This window comes from Vicia villosa, unplaced genomic scaffold, assembly GCF_029867415.1.
Source record: "Vicia villosa cultivar HV-30 ecotype Madison, WI unplaced genomic scaffold, Vvil1.0 ctg.001848F_1_1, whole genome shotgun sequence".
Taxonomy (NCBI): Eukaryota; Viridiplantae; Streptophyta; class Magnoliopsida; order Fabales; family Fabaceae; genus Vicia; species Vicia villosa.
The window spans coordinates 207780-223432 of record NW_026705750.1 but is presented as its reverse complement, the minus strand read 5'-3'; positions in this window follow the sequence as shown (position 1 = coordinate 223432).

Sequence of the window (15653 nt, the reverse complement as noted above, 5' to 3'; positions counted from 1 at the left end):
TGAGTTGTTCTGAACATTTTTTAATTCTGTTGTGGTCCCAAACCAATTTTGTGGTCCCTAATGCGATTTGTTTATGTTAATTTTCAGAAATGTCCACGATCAGTGTCGTATTTCACCATGGGGGTCAATTTGTGCGTGAAAGGTTCATCTTCTACAAGGGTGGGGACGAAACTACTGTTCATGAACAAGACCTGGATACTTTGAGCTACTTTGAAGCTATTAGTTTAGTTAAATATTGGGGTATAGATGGTTTTAGACTGTGGAGGAAGATCCCTGGTGTTGACGATAGTTACTTCCACGTCACTGATGACAAAGAAGCTATGGAAATTGCCACACATTGTATCGATAATAACGTAGAAGGTCATATATGGGTTGAACACAATGTTGTGGATACCGTAAGCAAGGTTTCTGTGCCAACCATTTGTAACCCTATGCAAGAAAATGATGGCAGCAGCAGTGATGACAGTGATGTTGAAGGAAAATTGTTTGACGATAGTGAAGAAGAGAGAACAACAGTAGGAAATGAAGGTTACGAGGAAGAACAAGCAGCCCCTGAAGTTGAACAAGCAGGCCCTGAAGTTGATGTTGATTATGCTGAAATGGAAGTAGACAATTCCACAGAGGGTAGAAGGCTTGTGGTGAATGGCAATTCAGTTGGTTACAAGAGATGTGCTAGCAAGAAAAGCAAGATGACTGAAAAATCACCCAAAGTCAAGGTATTTGTTCCATCTAATCTGTTTGGTTGTACCTCAAGCAAGAAACCCACTAATATCCCAAGAGATGATGTTGATTATTATAGTGAGGAATTGGACAGTTCTGATCCCGATGATAGTGGTGATGAAAAGAATCCAAAATATGAAAAGTTTAGAAGTGAGTTGATGAATAAAGACTTCAAATTCAAGTTAGGAATGGAAATTAATTCTTTGGTGGAGTTCAAAGATGCTATTAGGGAATGGTCTGTTCTTAATGGAAGAGAGATAAGGTTTGTAAAAAATGAAAATTATAGGGTTAGGGTGGAGTGTAAGGGCAAATGTGGTTTTTTGGCTTTGTGTAGTAAAGTTGGTGACAGACACACTTACCAACTAAAAACATGGGTGGGGACACATAGTTGTGCTAGGGTTTTAAATAACAAATCAGCCAACTCAAAGTGGGTATCAAAGCTAGTGGTGGAAAAAAGGAAGTCCATGGGAAAGGTAAAAGTGTCTGAAATAATGTCTGAAATGAGGATGAAATATGCTGTGGGTATCACTAAAGGCAAAGCATGGAGAGCACAATGCTTGGCTGAAGAAATATGGTGTGGATGGATTCCATCTTAAATCAAAGTATGGAGGTCAACTCTTAGTAGCTGTGGCTAGGGATCCAAATGACCAGTATCATCCATTGGCTTTTGGAGTTGTGGAGACTGAATCAAAAGAAAGCTGGAGGTGGTTCTTGCAATTACTTATGGAAGATGTTGGTGTAGAGAGGAAATATGTGTTTATATCAGATCAACAAAAGGTTTGCTCTTTTATAAATCTTTATTTTCTTACTTCTTGTATATTGTTCTTTCTTTTCCTGACTAATCCACTACTTACAGGGCCTGGTAGCAGTGTTTGAGGAAATGTTTGAGCAGATTGAGAATAGAATTTGTCTTAGACATCTCTATGCAAATTTTAAGAAAAAGTTTGGTGGTGGTGCAGCAATTAGGGATCTTTTAATGGGAGCTGCTAAAGCAACATATTTTCAAGCCTGGGAGAAAAAGATGATTGAGTTGAAGGCCCTTGACAAGAAGGCATGGGAATGGCTTATGGGTGTTCCAACCAGATTGTGGTGTAAGCATTCTTTCTCTTTTTATCCAAAGTGTGATGTATTGATGAACAATTTAAGTGAGTCATTTAACAGTACAATCTTGCAAGTTAGGGACAAACCTATCCTCACAATGTGTGAGTGGATTAGAAACTACTTGATGAATAGGATTGTTAATAATTTAGAAAAGATAGGCAAGTGGAATCACAATATTATGCCAATGCCTAGGAAGAGACTAGACAAGGAAGTCTCAATGAGTGGTCAATGGCTCCCTACTTGGAGTATGGGTGACATCTGGCAGGTGCATCACCCATTCAATGGCCAACAGTTTATAGTTGATCTTGGGAAAAAAAACATGTTCATGTTGTTTTTGGGAACTAGTGGGTATACCATGTATGCATGTTGTGTCTGCCATGAGTTATCAAAGTTTGAATCCAGAGTCATATGTAGACGAGTGCTATACTAGAGAGGCATATCAAAAGTGTTATGAACATAATGTGAGCCCCATCAATGGGATGGAAATGTGGCCATCAGTAGATGTGGAAGATATGCTGCCACCTTTGTTTAAGAAAGGACCTGGTAGGCCAAAGAAGTTAAGGTATAGGGAACAAGATGAGTCTGGTTCAAGAATGAGAAGGCCTGGTATTTCATATAGATGCACCAAGTGTGATCAGTTTGGGCATAACTCAAGGAAATGCAAAAGCAAGGAACAAAACCCTAATGCACTAAAGAGAAAGGTAAAGCACTAAATACATTTACTCAATTTATTAACTTGTTGTAAACACTTGGTTGCTTATAATAAATTGCATGATTTTCAGAGAAAGGCACCAAGAGCCAAAGCTGCACCTGCTGGAAATAATAAAGATCTCCCTGCTGAAAATGATGAAGCTGCAACTGCACCTATTGGAAATGAGGAAGCTGCACCTACTGAGAATTATGATGATCCTGAAATAGATGCTGTAATTGAAGCTATGCTGCAACAAGAAGAATTATCACAATTCTGCAATCCCACACCCTCTACACATGTTCAAGCTGCAGCAGTCAATCCAGTCCCTGCATCACATGTTCAAGCTGAAACAACAACCATAGCAGCTGATCAACCTAAGTCTACTGCATCTGTTGCAAAAAAAAAAGAAAAGAAAAAGGGACCTGTTAACAAGCCTAAGAGGAAAAGGGTTAGTGAAAGGATTAAGATTTTGAAGAATTCAAGGCAAATTAGTGGGCCTGGCTCAACTTCAAATGCACCATTGGTGATTGATGATGCATCAGAAAAATGGGAGGACATTGCAAGAAGAATGACTCAGTAGTTTATTTGTCTCCTATTTTGTAACTTTAAGGACCTCTAATTGAAAGAAATCTGTCCCAATGATATTTTGTAATGAACATGTTATTAGGGGAATTCATTGTTTTTGGTGACTGTTTGCAATGAATATGTAATAGATGCTGTAAGGTTTCTAAGCCTCTTTTTGTAATGAACATGTAATGATCATTGTAATGCAACTGTTATGAATATTATAGTGTTATTGATCATTGTAATGCAACTGCTATAGCAGTCTGTTATGGCATACCATATGGCATTATGGTATTTTGATATGTGGTTCAATTGTTTCTGCATTCCATAGATAAGTTGGTAGAGTTTATTACTTTGAAAACTATACTAAACTAAACTAATATAAACATTGACTGCCAGGTGTGTATTATGGCATTATGGTATTCTGATATGGTATTTTGATATGGCATACCATATGGTTTTGTTTTATAATAGTACCCATCAAAAAGTAATACACTATAGCAGTCTGTTATAGATCAGAAACAATTTCTCTGTTATAGCAGTCTATGGCATTATGGTATTTTGATATGGCATACCATATGGCAGTCTGTTATGGCTCATAAATTAAGCTTCATTCACAACAAGCTGAAATTAAGCTATCATATAAATTAAGCTTGATTCACAACAATCTGAAATAACATTGAGCAACATTGATTTACATTAGAAATTTGAGTTACACGACATTCATACATCATGTTTCTTACATTCTTCCTAAGCCTATAACAGATATCCTTACATTCTTCCAAAGCCTATAACAGATATCCTTACATTCTTCCTAAGCCTATAACATAAAACACCCAGTAACAAGCAACTATTGATATCACAAATTTCACTACTTTTCTAGTGTTGTCAATAGTAATCTTCAAGTCTTCCATCTCCTTCGTGAGCATCTTAATCTGGTGAGCCACAGTCTCGCACGTACAGACCAAACGATCTTCCTTTGAAACGTCCACTCCAAAATACTTATCATCCCATAGAAACAGCTCGCAATCCTCCTCTTTCTGCAAACACATAATACAGTTATGTTCCAAATAGCTGGAAATCAGTATAAGTAGAAGAAATAGAAAATTGGAAAGCTAATGAATCTAACCCCCCAGTGCTTGCACTTCCAGTATTTTCTCCCTGGATTTGCTTTGGATTTGGAAATAAACATTTTCATTGGGAGATCGTGTCCACATTTGGGTCTTGTTCTTCCATTAGAGAGGATGCTTGTGTTTGAGCTTTCTTCCATGAAGACGAAGATGAGAACGCAACGGCGGGAATACGGCAAAGGAAGATCGAGGGTTTTGCTAGTAGAAAGAAGAAGAAGATTGAGCTTTCTTATAAGAAGAAGAAGAAGAAGATGACTTTCTCGGGCTGCTGTGGAAGAAAGGAGAAGAAGAAGATAACCTAATTTGTTTTAGGGTATTCGGTTTGGGATTAGGGTTTGTTAACTCATGAAATTTTTTTACCGCGACTAATATCAATTACTGTGCCAACTCATCATCTAATCCATGTGTGCTACTAAAAAAACTCAAAAAATTATTAAAATAATGAAGATTCTGGTGACTGGTTGGGGGGAGGGGCCAATATGCATGAATCTGAATATGTTAGGGATGAAATCTAATTTTTTTTTTACAGGGTTTTTTTCAAACCTCGCTAATATGGCAGGGGGTAAAATAGTTATTATCTAATTGCCACCTAGTTTTTTTACAGAATTAGTTTATTATTTTAATAGTTTTCAAATTAGATTTTAGTGAATAAAGTATATAATATTACTACACAAAATTTAGTCTACTATTATTTGATTTTTTTTTTTATGAAACCGTTTATTTGATATTCATACGGGCTACAAGTTAATAAATTGGACATTTTTAATAAGAGAGAGGGCCAGTATAGGAACAAAGCAAAATTTAAAGCTTTCTTTCTTATTTCTTCGCAAGTGTGTGAAGAAAAAGAAAAGCATAACCCACCATTAAATCAGTTTTGTTTTTGAGCGGTGCTATATATGTACCAACAATGACACGTGACATTTACACCGTATATATTAAATTGAGTGAGACACAAATTCCAAGGCATACATATAATTAGAAAAAAATACAGTATATAGTAATAGTAGGGTGTATATGTCATATTGTAAATATGTCATTTATCTTATTTTTTAGACTCTCTTCTCCTCCAAACAAAAGAAGTGTCTTCACTTCTAAAACAAACAACCCTTAAATGTTTTTTCTAATTCTTTGGTACCGATAACTTTAATAAGTTGTGTGTTGATATTTGTAGTTTAAACTATTACTTTAATAAGTTGTGTGTTGATATTTGTAGTTTAAACTATTTTAAATTTTAATTTAAGGGTATCGAAGTGTCATTTTTTAAAGGGTTATAAATTTTTTGTTAAAAAATTAATTAATTGAAAATTAATTTAAATATTTTTTATAAAATATTATTTAAGGTATTTTATTTTTATCATAACTTATTTTAGTTATTAATTTTTTTAAAAATCATGTAAATTTAAACTTATTTAAAATAATTTTTATAAAAAATCATTTTTGAGATACATATTTTTAAAAAATTATGTGATTTTTACTACGTTTTAGTCTTCAATGATATATATTTACATTATTAAATTCTAAATAAATTTTTTTAATTATTAAAATTTTATTTTATTTTTTTACTATAGTTATCAAGCGCTTTAAAAAAACTTCACAAAACAAAACCCGTACTTACTAAAACGTCCTATAGGGGAAGAATTTCAATTTTTTTTTAAATTTATGTAAAATTTATCTTGTAATATCACCTTCTTAGCGTCATTCTACCATAAATATTTTTATTTTTTGCTACCCATGACTCCATAGGGCTCATTCACGTTGAGCCAAGTTTGGATCTGAGATCGAGTAGGAATAATTTCCCTCAAGCCTACTCCAAACTAGTTTGGAATTTTGTATTGTTCTTGTTTACCTTTTTCTTTTTGAAGTTAGGGTTTTCTTTTATCTATCGGTTATGGACTGCCATTTCTTGTTTCTAAATCTGAGGTGAAACAAGTTTATTTTTTATTTGTTGCATTCCAAATTTGAGTATCAATCGTGATTTTTGAATTATTGCCTAGATTTTTTTAGTATTAGTATCTGTTTGTCATTTACTATGATGTATTTCAATCATTTCCCTAGTGCCTAGAGGTAGGAGTAGGAATAGACGGGACCGAGTTAGTCTTTGTCAAGCCTGAGTCTGACTTGTTAATTTTTTTGAAGCCTAAACATGACTTGTAGCTTATCATATGCTTACTTTTAGGCTTGAGTCTCGCCTTTTCGAAGGTTTGATTGGCCTGATAACCTACTAAAAAATCTATTTCATTTGAATAGTAGTAAATAAGCAATTCAACTAATGTTTCAATAGGCTAACAATTTAAAAGATGAATAACACAAAGTGTTTATTTGCATTGACTTATTTGGAATTGCCTAGTAGCATAAATAATGTCCATTACCTCATTTGAATGTTAATTGCTATCAAGTCTGGTGCTAGCTCTTTTTTATGATTTTTCCTCTTTCTTGGAGTTACATTTGATCTTTTCAACATTTGTGTGCTCACCTTTAGATATGCCCCCCGGCCACAACATTTTGTGCCATTTCTCAAATTACGTGGGAATTCCCTAGTAATAAATATGTCTGGTTAATTTTACGTCATTTTCCCTCTCTTTAAGCCTTTTCCTTCACCTGTTGAGGTCTTGTACCGTCGTTTCATAGTTCTTTACTTGTTGTCTCAAATTTCTCACGAGTCTATATGTGATGTTGGTAACCATTGTCGGTCACATTTTCTTCATTGCTGAGCGAATGATCATTTCATAGTGTTTTTAGAGAAGTTCCATTTCGATCTCGAGAAATTGTAGAATAAGTATTTAGTTTTCTACCAGATGATTTAAAGTTGTTTTGATTATTTGTTTGGGCATGTTCTATTTACAACTTATCAATTCTTTGTTGCATCTTTCCATAATGATGAATAAAGACTCCAACTAACTCTAGAGTGTTTCTACTAATGTGATTTATGGTGCCCCTTATTCTTTTTTTGTTACTTTCTTTCTTGAATCAAGGAAGACTGACAAGTTAATTATTTAAGTTCAAATGGGATACATAGGTGATCTTCCAAGTTTTGGTTCTAATATACTAGAGCATGTTCAGCCTTTTGTTTCATGGAAGAGGGGAAAACACCAAATAAAGCCATGGGGGAGGGGACTCTACCGCCTACCAAACGAACCATGAGTAATCTTTTTGTGGCTTCCTAGGAGACTATTGGTTTTGTTTCTTCTTAAGATTAGGTGGTTCGCCAATTTTCTACCTCGTTTAAACAGGAACTTCCTTAGGATTTGTTTCCAATACGATCTATAGTCACTGAAGTAGATTTCTCGTGGAGTTTCATATTTAAGGCCTCTCGATTGTCAATCTACACTAGCATCATGTATTCCATATATGTTCAAATTTATGACCTTGATATGTCATTATCTTGCTTATAATGGCACTAAAACATTAAAAAAAGGTGCAATTTATTGCCAAATTGGTGCGGATTAGGTCTAAAGCCCAAATAAAAAGTGACATACTCCTCCGAGTTCGAGCTGGACTTGATGAAGAAAAAAGGAAACACGAGGATGATCTCCTCGATTTTTGCGATGATATGAAGATGGTTGTTGAATATCACTAGTCAACCGAGAGTTAGCTCCATGAGAACATCCGATTTCTAAATGAAGAGAGGAATCAATTTGATGTCTTATTGGCTATGTATACTCAAGAGAATAATATAATTGATGCACAATTTTTAGACTTTTGGATGAGGGTCTTATCCCTTCATCGGAGAAGGAGTTTCAAAACAGACATTTTGGTCAACATAGATTTTAGGAACCGAACAAACAAGTTACTTTGTTGGTCTTGGATAACATGGAGTTAGATTCATAAGTTCTTCACACATGGGTATGGTGTCTTTAAACTTGAAGTGGCAGATGCTAGTGCAGATATATGAGGTTTTGAAAAGTGACTTCATTCACAATATGAGGTGAATTATGGTATTTAAAAATTGTGATTAATTTTTAAAATTTTTCTTACTTAATTTTTGTGTGTGTTAGTGTTAAGAGCCTAAATGTACTTATTTTGTATATATGTTTTGTGGCACTTATCAAGACTTTTGTTGATATTCGTGGAATAATTCTCCGTTTTGTGTATAAATACATATACTTTGTGAATTGTTGTATTTTCATATTATTTTATACCATTTTATAGTTTTTGTGTCTTTTTGTAGGTATTCTTGCGTATTTGGAGCATGAGCAATAACGTGTCGAAGACACGACTTCAAACGCGCGATTTTGAGCAACGGAACCAACTCGTCAACGAATAAAGCTCAAAATCAAAAATAATAAATCATCAATTTGGTTGATATTTTGTCATTGTTAGATAGGAAATTGTATAAGCTTTCCAACGCTTCGAACCGGACGCAAATCGGAGTTACGGTTCTCAAGTTATGGCAAAAACACTAAAGCTGATTTTTTCAAGTCAGCGCGCGGCGCGCCCTCCTGCGCGCGACGCGAGCTACACTAGATCCATAATTGCATAAATAGGGGGAAAAACACATTTTCTAGGTTATGGTTTTGGGGTATTTGTTCCCAATCCATCAAACCTTCATTTTTTGGTCTAGATAACTTAGAAAACACCATTGGAGCTTGTAATCGGATTATCGGAGGTCGAATTTCTCATCGATTGGTGTTGACAAACCAAGAAATGTTTGGTTCCTCTTTTTCTTTTCTCTTTGTATTTCTCTTTTAGTGAGTTTGTATGTAAATTACTCTAAACCATGGATGTTTGTTGCTTTTTCTACTAGTTGTATAAAGTTTGCTTTATAAATCTTAATAAGTGTTTTTCTGATCTTTTTGCTTAATCGCTTCGAATTTATGTTGTTATAGAGATATTCTTCGTGAATCTTGATTAGGAGAATACCTGTTAGTTCTAGATTCTGGACATAGGGTTTGGGGTTAACATCCACATAATATCTAAGTTTAATGTCTCTGTGTTGTTCGATCGGTTGAGACATCGTCGAAAGAGCAATATAGTTGAACTCTCGTCGGTGTTGCAGAAATGGACATTGATGTGAGGGATATGTGGTGATTCTGATGAGTATTGTAGATTGAGTACGGCGAAGTGATAAATCTAAGTTTGTGAGGAGTAGGTTAGATTCAAACCAGATAAGTTATTCTTTATCAAGAATGAATTTATTTTATGTTCATATGTTATATTTTTCCTGTTTACTTAAAACCCATTTAATCCAAACTCAAGAACTCAGAATCCATCGAACGACATTTCAGTAGCACTAATCTCTGTGGACACGATAATTTCCGGGATAAATATTTCCAAAACTTGTGTTGCTTGCCGCTTTACCGTTTCAACAAAATGGCACCGTTGCCGGGGATTGGTGTTTCTATTGAATTCGCATTGCGATAGTTTTTTTGTTTTTGAGTTTTGTGAATATCGTATATTTTGTGCATACATACTTGTATATTTTCTTATATTGATACATGTTTATATTTTCATACTTATACATGTTTGTGTGTTTGATTTTATTCCTCTTTACTTTTGCTATTTAGCAAGGTGATGTTGGCTAAACAAATTTAACTCGGATAGTTCGAAAATTCTAAATCTTCACTTTTCAATTTGTTTAGCCAATTAAGGATTTTGTAAATATTGCGTTTTATGTATATTTGTGTTTTTACACATACTTGTGTATACTTTTACTTTTGATTCGTTTGTTAAGTGTTTGGGCAGGTCGCTTTCTTTAGGTTGCGTTTGAGGCAAAAGCATTGGCTTACCGCGAGGAAGTTACTTACCATTCGCGAAACAATAAAAGGAATCGAGCTAACGACGTAAAACGAGCGCTTGTTGGGAGGCACCCCAACAGTTGTATATTTTTCTGTTTTAATTTTCTGTAAATGAGTAGTATATGTGTTAAGTGGTGGCGCACTAGAAATACAGGTTTTCTGAACTAGTTTGGTTTTTCTGGTGTAGTGCGTGTCGCGCGCAAAAATTGCGCGTCGCGCGGCCTGGGACCTGAATAGCTTGGTTTGGCAGAACTTAGCGCGCGTCGCGCGGTTTTGTGGGCGCGGCGCGCGCGCCCTGTGGCTTTTGGCCAGTGAACTCTTTTTAATGGTTCACTTGACCCGCCTTTTTCCCACTTACACTAAGGCTTTATATTATAGTATTTTATAGTTTTATTTTTTAATTCTTTTTTGTTGTTTAGACTCAAATTTTGGCCCGATTACTCGGAGTCGCAATTGGTAATTCTTTGATTTTGATAGATTCAACATGCCGGTTGTGCGGTAATGATTGTTCAAATTTGTACGTAGTAAGGTACTCGTTTATCGCTTTCTATAGCATCACATATTTATGAGATTTTTCATTTGTACAAATTTCATATTACTCATTCTTTTTGCATAACTTGCTCATGACTTGAATTACAATTAATTTTCCCTTTTTACCAAAAATGTGAGGTGGCTTTCCATTGTGTATATATGAGAGAGACCGACATTTCTTGTTTTAACTGGATATTATTATGTTTAATCTTTCGTTTGTATTGATTTTGTGAATGCGTGAAAGTGATCAAGGCACTTGTTTGATTTTGAGCACAACTACCATAGCTAAATATCAATTCACCCTGTGAGTGTGTGAGCATTAGTAACCTCCTTTGAGCCTTTTTGTCAACATCCATATTGTTTTTGTTTAATTCTTGTTTATGAGCATTTGATTCTCTATTGTGTAGGGATGTTTGATTCTTTGTTTTCTTGAACCCTCAACTATGATTTATAGTTTGAATTTTTGCCTTGCCTTAGAAAGTAGGGAGTATTTGTATTATGATGATGGTTGTATTCAAGTTGGGGAGAGGATCTTTACCTACTTATGTTTTGATTGGTATGAAGTTGTGGAAAGAAAAGAAAAAGAAAAGAAAAAGAAAGAAAATAAAATGAAAGAAAAAAGATAAAAAGTTTTGAAAAACAAAAACAAAACAAAAAAGAGTATGTAACAATTGTGCTAATAAGTAGTATGTATTGGTTTGACAATTTGTGATAAAGAAGAAGTTTGATCGAGATTTTGGTGCGTGAAACCTTGTGGATTGATCACTCCCTTAGGTTTAGGCAAGTTTTTTGTTTCGATTAGCTTTAGGACTTATCACTTGTTTGTTAACCGAGCCACATTACAACCTTGAAAACCCTTGTGATTTGTGTCGTTGTATTTTCAATACTATTTTTGGATGAATGCATAATTTTGGATTCTTTGAGTGTTTGGCCTTGTTTGAGTATAAAGAGGTTTAAGTTGGGGAGAGTTTGTTAAGAGCCTAAATTTACTTATTTTGTATATATGTTTTGTGGCACTTATCGAGACTTTTGTTGATATTCGTTGAATAATTCCCTATTTTGTGTATAAATACGTATACTTTGTGAATTGTTGTATTTTCATATACTTTTATACCATTTTATAGTTTTTTTTGTGTTTTTGTAGGTATTCTTGCGTATTTGGAGCATGAGCAATAACGTGTCGAAGATACGACTTCAAACGCGCGATTTTGAGCAACGGAACCAACTCGTCAATGAATAAAGCTCAAAATAAAATAATAATAAATCATCAATTTGGTTGATATTTTGTCTTTTTTAGATAGGAAATTGAATAAGATTTCCAACGCTTCGAACCGGGCGCAAATCGGAGTTACGGTTCTCAAGTTATGGCCAAAACACTAAAGCTGATTTTTTCAAGTCAGCAGTCAGCGCGCGGCGCGCCCTCCTGCGTGCGACGCGAGATACACCAGATCCAAAATTGCATAAATAGGTAAAAACACATTTTTTAGGTTAAAGTTTTGGGGTATTTGTTCCCAATCCATCAAACCTTCATTTTTTGGTCTAGATAGCTTAGAAAACACCATTGGAGCGTGTAATCGAATGATCGGAGGTTGAATTTCTCATCGATTGGTGTTGACAAACCAAGAAATGTTTGGTTCCTCTTTTTCTTTTCTCTTTGTATTTCTCTTTTGGTGAGTTTGTATGTAAATTACTTTAAACCCATGGATGTTTGTTGCTTTTTCTACTAGTTGTATAAAGTTTGCTTTATAAATCTTAATCGGTGTTTTTCTAATTTTTTTGCTTAATCGCTTCGGATTTATGTTGTTATAGAAATATGCTTTGTGAATCTTGATTAGGAGAATACCTATTAGTTCTAGATTCTAGACATAGGGTTTGGGGTTAACATCCATATAATATCTAAGTTTAATGTCTCTATGTTGTTCGATCGGTTGAGACATCGTCGAAAGAGCAATATAGTTGAACTCTCGTTGGTGTTGCAGAAATGGACATTGATGTGAGGGATTGTTAGGAGTAAATTAATGGTAAATTCATGTGTTAATAGAAGTGATTTAGTCTCCAAACCAATGCAAAATGTGATGAATCCATAGGTTTTTATGAAGAATTGAACTGAATAAGTTTAGTTCATGTATAAAGCAAATCGAATCACTTGTGGGTGTTATTGTTGCAGGTTTTGAGCTGAATTGGAACTTAAGAAGAACATGAGGAGGATAGAGAGCTTGAAGTCTCAAAGGCAAAGGAAAAAGTTGGTTTTTGCAAAGGTCGCGCCGCGAGAGTTCTTCCTTGCGCCGCGAAAATATCTCTGTTCGAGGGGCGCGCCGCGCCAGCCCGTTGCCGCGCCGCGGCCTCGGCGTTAAAAGCCCAAAAATTCTGTTTAAAAGCCCTAGCTTCCAAGAGAAAAAGGGGTGGTTAGAGAACTTTGTGAAGAGCGAAATTAGGAGAGCATTCTGAGTTTGCAATCAAGAACAACAATTGAAGGCCAATTCTTTACCAATTGAAGACATTCCATTGATGAAGATGAATCCTTCTATTAATTCTTGTGTGTTCTTCATGTCTATGGACAGCTAAATCCCTCTTGTTGAGTCTAAGGTAGTAGTTAACCTATGATTATACATTACCATTGATTAATTTCTGTGAACAATTATTTGAATTCATTATCAATAAGAAACCTTGTTTTTATTCTTAAATTATCGTTGAATCTTTGATCGAAAGAAAGGATTTAACTTTTGCCCTAGGTTACTATATTGATTCAATTGCAATTTGCAGAGATGGAATTGGAATTGGGTTTTCATAATTATCGTTCTTAATCACTATTATCGATATTGATATTTGGAGAGATCGAATCTCATACCGGTAAAAGTTTATCTAATTTGATTTGCAGACATGGAATCTTATTTGAGGATAAGTGAAGATAGTGATTCAAAGGATTGTTCTATTGGGAATTAATTGATAATTGTATAGGATTAGGTTGATGAACTCTAAAGGCTCAACATCTTTCTTTATTTGTTAACACAAAGTCCTTTACTTACTTTTATTTTATTATTTGCTTTTGATATTATTAGAAGTATAAAACAAACCAAACCAAATTTCCTAACTCAAAATAAACAACTATAGAACGGCAGTGATATTAACCAATCCCTGTGGATACGATATATTACAGAAAATATTTACCCACAAATACTTTCAACAAATTGGCGCCGTTGCCGGGGAACAAATAAGGAGGATATAATTAAAGAAGTTGTGAATGAGTTAGAAACTTCAAAAGTTGAAACTTTTTCAAAAGAGAAGATGGTGGACTTAGAGTTGAAGAAGAGTAGTAATGCAAATGAGCATAAACTCTCATTGGAATTACCTCCTCCACAAGTTCCTAATAAAGAAGGGAAGGAGAGTCAGTGCTTTCAACCAATGAAAATGTTTAGCCGTTTACAAATCACCATCCCATCGTTAGAAGGTTTAGAGATAAAGCCAAAATTTGTCAAATTCATCAAGGATAAGTTTTCACCGAAGAAGAAATTAACGGATAAGGAGGTTATCTCTCTTGAGGAGAGGAAAAAACAAATGAAGGAAGAGAGATCGCGAGTTGAACTGGTAAGAATTAAGGATGAAGAAACCAAACAAGAAAACATGAAATACTTTTGGGGTTTCACATTGGTAAGAAAAGTACCAAGGAAACGAGACAATGGTTGATGATTCAACCATGAACCGTCGAGCCATGCGACGTTAAACGAAGCGCTTCGTGGGAGGCAAACCACACTTCTAATGTTTTATTTTGTTTTGTTTATTTTTATTTCAGGAAATAATAAGGGAACCTTTCTGGTGAAAGCTAGGAAGAGGCAATTGATATTGCAATACCCTCTGTGAGTCAACCCTCTCGGGCTTGTTACGAAACATTGAGGTCAATGTTTAGTTCAAGTTTGGGGGTGGATTTACTCTTTTGCATTTTTCAATTTTATGCTTTTATTTTTGTCATTTTATCCCTAGTAGAAAGAGTAGTTCCACAACATAATGAGAATCTCAAACAAAGCACCAACAACGGAGCAACATGCGTGAAAGTAGTAGTGAGTGAAGTGAAAATTTTTGAAATTTTTTAGTTCACTTACTTTTTCAATAAAGTGACAAAGCAGGTATGAATTTTCAAACTCAAACTCTTAATGTCTGCAATGAAACTTAAGGTGTTAGTAAATACTGTCAGAAGTTCTTTATGGTACATTGTTTATTGGATCAGCTTAGCCTTAACCATTGTGAGGAAAGCTTTCCATTGTTTACTATATGCAGGAGACCATCAATTGTTTTGACTTGTTTGTATCATGCTAAACCGTTTGTTGCATCGTCTGTGGAAATCTGTGGAAGTGATTTAGGCACTTGTTTGAATCTGAGAGTTCTTTTAGCCTATTCCAATGAAAAAAATTATTTTCTTCTGTGAGAGTGTGATCCTTTGCTAACCATTCTTTGAGCCTGAGGTCAAGGTAAGTATCATAATATGCACCAAGGAAATAGCTGGTGAGTTTTGATCTCAATAAAAAGTTTTGTTTTGGACCATCAACCATAAAATTTGGTGATGTGTTTTCTCTTTGACCTATTTTAGAAAGTAGGGGAGCATTCATATAATCTAAATACAGGTTGATCTCCAAGTTGGGGAGAGTCACATTTAAAAGAAGAGTAAGTACTTATGGTAATCGGTGAAAGATAAAAGAAGTCGTAGCTTGAAAAAAAAAAACAAGAGAAGTAACAACGTTAGAATATAACGGTTGTTGAAAAAAAAAAGTGAAAAAGAAAAACCAAGCTACGAATGAAAAAAGATGGACAGGTAAAGGAAGTAGAGTTTTAGAGAAAAAGAAATAAGTTATGAATTGGATGCTTCCCTATATTAGGAACAACCCTTGATTATCTTCTTTTCTTTGAATCTAAACCGCATTACAACCATAGAAAGACCTTCTGATTCTCAGATTCCACAAGACTTGATGCGAGCAATTTGGTGAACGTATGATATGGATCTTTGTTGATTTAATTGTTTGGATGAGTGTTTAACCCCTCTTTTATTCATCATACTTTTTGATGAGAGTGATTAGTGCTGATTCAATTACAATTGTGTAGTGTTTTGAACTTCTGGAGGTAATTTGCTTTCAACGTTTGTTTCATGTGGATGTTCTGAGTTTGCAGGTAGAAGAGGAGTATTTGACTTAG